The 4,943-nt window shown below is 26.4% G+C and overlaps 1 long non-coding RNA gene across 1 annotated transcript; it reads left to right on the top strand.

The window, feature by feature from the left end:
* Nucleotides 1-1,345: 1,345 nt before the first annotated feature.
* Nucleotides 1,346-3,124, top strand: LOC139425588 (uncharacterized). Its single transcript, XR_011636790.1, has 3 exons — nt 1,346-1,514; nt 1,621-1,695; nt 2,943-3,124. It is a non-coding gene; the product is annotated as an uncharacterized lncRNA (long non-coding RNA).
* The last annotated feature ends 1,819 nt before the right edge of the window (nt 3,125-4,943 follow it).

The raw sequence follows: 4,943 nt of genomic DNA, 5'->3' as shown, positions 1-4,943 counted from the left end.
ATTAGGCAATAAAATCATTTATGACTGCGGTTCTGTAGCATTAAAGATTTAAATGCATCTATGCGATTTTTCGGAATATTTGGAATTAGTATATTTTTCGTAATTGGGTACTTGCAGTTCAAGAAGAAGTTCCAGCTGATCCTTTATAAGCAAAATGGCCGTACTAAAGTTGAGCTAAGTTTCTCCACATAAGTTAGAATGTCAATTAACGTGAAGTTAATTATATACAGTGCAATATCGAGGACCGAATTTGTTAAAATATAATTCTTTCACGTCTAAATCTTTTACTTAACTTAGATTAATTATTTGTTTAATTATTTTATTGTAATCGTGATAAATTTTTGTTTTGAGTGCCTGAAAACTCCGATGCATAATAAGCTTGTTTTTGTTTTGTGAGGATTCATGCTTGTCTTTGTGTTAATTAAGAAATATACAGTGGAAGAATCTTCATCTAAGAATATAGAAGGTGTCACTTAAGAAAATTGATACTTGACAGGCTTGACGAGAGTAACTATAAACAGGGCAAACACTTAATTTATGATTATTTTAAAAATACTAATTGAGTGATAAATGTACTATCTAATATAAGAAACAAAAGATCATTAATTATTAAAAACGTGCAAATTAAATTTCAGTGAAACTCATTGATTAAATGAGCTGTAAGCTATCAGAAGTCAAGGATGTTATACTTAGATTCATTTGTGGCCTAAATTGCAACAATGTATAAAAATTTTCTCTTGAGCAAATTGTTTCAATGTTTTCACTTATTATTGGATTAAAATAAAAACATATGTTTATTTTGAATGACCTGGGAAACATTGAAAAAAATTAATATAATTTCGAAAAGTTTATCACTCATCTTGAAAGACATCTTGTCGTGATAAATATATCTTCAAAAATATCTTGAGAATTTGACAAATATACATTATATCATGACAAACATATTAATAAATATCAACAATATCATTGTTGAAAAACAATAAAATAAATAAATAAAAACAGTAAATAAGAAACAAACAAATAAATAAAAACAATATCATTGGATCATGATTAATATTAGTCTTAGCAAATGCTATTTGGTCACTGAAAATATATCGTAGCAAATATATCTCAAGTCTTATTGATATGCCTTATATCTTGTAAGCATGTTGTGGTCTTGAAAAGTAATTTTTTAATGCTTACGAGTTAAAACAATTTGTTTCCTAAGTATCAGATAAAAGCAAGTTATTCAATGACATGTACATACCATCCATTCAGATTCAAAGGCATGACATCGAAGTGAGTCATTTTATGACAATTTTAACCTTTTTTCATATTCATTATATGCCAGTTTTAAATATGTACTTCTCCTATAAAACATTAAATTCATATTTAATGCTTGAACGAAGTATTAAGGCCTATGTAATTATAGTGCCGGCTATGTTTTTCTCATATTCTGAACAGTTATTTGTAAAGATTACTGTCAATTTGGAACTATTATTCAAAAGTGTCGTTTCAATTTTAAAAGTCAACAAGTAACTGTCCCTTTTATTTTCGGAATTGGGCTTTAAACTTTTTCATTCATTTTAAAACAGTTACTCTAAATTGGATTTTTATTTTTAACTGTTTTATCTTTTTCAGGTACAGTTGCAGTTGGCTTATGACATTTATTAAGCATGCATCTTGAGCGTGTTTCCTGAAAATAATGAATACCTGGTAATTTTATAAATATCAACGAATGTTTGTTTTGGAAAGAGAATAATTTCTTTCTATATGATTTATCAATACAATTCCAAAATAAAACTAAAGAATCAATGCAGAACTCATTTTGGAATTATTAATTAAATGTTGCCTCGATATGCTTTATTTTATGTTTAGATGCAATATATTTATTTGCAAGGCGTAGTATTAACTATATTTTTCAATGTTAAAATATGAATTACATAACTCTTTTATACTTAAGTAAAGCAACTCAATGTTTAAAGCTCATTATAACAATTATTAATTCAATCTTTTGAAGCAGAATTTTTATTAAACATATTTCTCAGATTTCTTTTCATTATTTTGTATTCTTTAGGTCCAAACCAATCAAAAATGTTATATTTAGAATTTTAAAAATTTATGGTTATATGCAATAAATAATGAAACGCCGGTCTCTTTTCTTGATTTGAAGGTGAAATATTCCAAACACGGCTCCCTTATAAGCAATAATTTTTCAAATCTAAGCGAAAAATACTTAATCATTGAAATTTCCTTAATTTATATAATCAGTTATCCATAAATGTTTGAATATGAATAAAAAAAAATTCAAACTACCTTTCTTTCGGATTTTATATTTTAGTACGCATTTAAATCTGATAATCTAATAGACTTTTCAGTAATTATTTAACTATTTTTATAATTGAAAAATACCAAAATATATTTTTGCTTGTAATTAAAGCGTTAGAAATAAATAAATAAAAGAAACACAGGTGTCTCATTTGCGTTAAAGGGTTAAAGAATAACTACCGGTAAAATTTCAATATTTTTCTTAAATAGCAAATAAAACAATAGAACTTTATATTTTAATCAATTTTTATAAGATTTATACTTATTATCATTAAATATACAAAAATAAGATTTTTTGCAGATTTTTACTTATTTATTTTTTGAAAAAGAATATTTTCTCCTTTCAGAGAAAGAGAATCCAAAAAGAGAACGAAAAATGTGCTCCGAATTCCTTATTATAAATAGTGTGCCACATTTTTATTTATATATCATTCCATAACCTCTCGTATTTTATGTTAAACATGTGATCTAGTACTATAAAGGTTTCAATAATGTACACAAATTTACTCCCTATGACAATTGATCATTAAAAACGATTTACTCTTTATACATCCATCATTGAAATTTCCAATCGTCGAAATATCTCCAATATATTTTATCTGCTGTCTCAGTAAACCAATATTTCTTTCTCATAGATTCGTAACTGATAACATATTGAAAACAATGTGTAGTGGTTAATGAGCTGGAGAACGCATAGACTAGAAATCTATAATTGTTCAACATAGCGTTGATGATGGATGTTTTGAAATTGAAGAGACTCTCTGTTTCTGGAAAATATATATTTGTCTTAAAACAATTGTTGTTTTCAGAAATATTTTTAAATAAAAGACAGGGCATGTATTGCTAAATCAATAAATTGTACGTTTATTCGTGTTTGAATAATGTTTTAAATTGTGGACATGAATAGCCCTAAGAAAAGAAATGTCAAAACCATTTCCTTAACTTCTACTCATAAATAATTGCTCAGAATTTGCAAAAAAGGTAAAACAACCAAATAATATAAAAACTACACTGTAAAAAAACCAGGACCAAGTTCCGATAAAAATAACCGGTACTTAGGGTGTCAATGCTTTTGAACCGGAAAATTCGTTTACAGCGTAAAGTTTTAAGGAGCAAAAACCTAATATACAGTTATTTTTATAGTACTATTTACTACAAAATCAGTGAATTACTGTAATTAAATTATTATAACTGTGGAAATTGCGTATAAAATTATACTGTTAAAAGGGATTTTATTGTTAAATGGATTTTATGGATGTTGTAGTTAGGGTGTGCCAGTATTTTTCTGTAAATTGATCCGTAATTTTGCTTCCTCTGCGGAGCTTTCTCTGCGGATTGGTTTGAAAAAATGCCTTAGTCAGAATTTATTTGGTTAATTAAATTGCCAAGTTTATAAGCTGTTTTTGTCATAAGACTCAGGTACGTTACAAGTGTTTCTGGCATTTTGCTATGGGCCAGACTAATTTGAGAAGTCTCTAATATTTTCGAACTTGCATGATATCTTAGAATTATTACAATTAGTTTATGAAGCTTTTAGGGTAATTAAAAAACTTGTAAGGAATTATTATACTCAATTAATTTTTTCCAGCTTTTTGCAATAAACTTTTAAAAATGCAAGTTACTTTTCAAAACTTGAAACTGTTTAAAAATTGATTTTTTTTATAAATTTTAATGAGTGTTGAGTACTTTAAGCCTTTGTTTTAGAAATATTATTAAACAAGCGCTAATACTTCTAGAATTCGTGCTTGCACTACTTCATATTTTATAAAATTTAATAATAATCTGTTATTAGGACATACTACTATTAAAAACAGTTAATATTAGTATTAGTTAACATTCAATAATTCGATTAAATTATTAAATAATATTTGAAAATTTTAATGCAGTAAATTTAAATAACATTTTTACAGCTTCGGAAGACGAAAAGCGTAATATTTTTTTTAATTGCATTAAAATGAACACCATGAAGAGATAATCTTAAACTTTAACTCATTAAAAATGTTGATGTTGATTGGAGCATTTAAAGTTTGTTTAAGTTCTTTGCGTAACGCAGAATTTAACTTCATTTACATTCTCTTCGCAGTCTTGAAAATGTTCATGAAAACTTCTGTGATTTATTGATGTGAAGAAAATACTTTATACAGTAGTTTCACAAAACTGTTGAATATGCAACAACTAATGTGGAAATTAGAAATTGGGTACTGAATTGGAATTCATTTGTTAAAAAAATGTTTTATATTGTAGTTACTAAATAGCATGCAGTCGTTTGTAGTATTTGAAACAAAAATGAGTGTATTTCACTTTAAGAATCACAGGTAGTTAAAACTGTATACAATTTATTAACAATGATATACGTTATGGTTATATGTTTTTCTTATCATCAATATCTATTTACAATTATCAATACTAATGAGCACCGGAAAGGGAACAACTGTTCGTATGTAGGACTTTACTACAGGCATCTGTTAAAATTCACGCATAAACACATACGGAATACATTTATGTTTAATTGAATAAGATTTTAAATTCCTACATAGATATATAAAATATGGCATGAAGTTTCTTCATGAGCGTTCAAAATAAACATATTCTTTTTAAATTCATGATCAACAACGGGGAAAATTGATTTCGAATTG

This window comes from Parasteatoda tepidariorum, chromosome 5, assembly GCF_043381705.1.
Source record: "Parasteatoda tepidariorum isolate YZ-2023 chromosome 5, CAS_Ptep_4.0, whole genome shotgun sequence".
NCBI lineage: Eukaryota > Metazoa > Arthropoda > Arachnida > Araneae > Theridiidae > Parasteatoda > Parasteatoda tepidariorum.
Note: the sequence above shows the minus strand (reverse complement) of the source record. Positions and strands in the feature narration are given on the sequence as shown.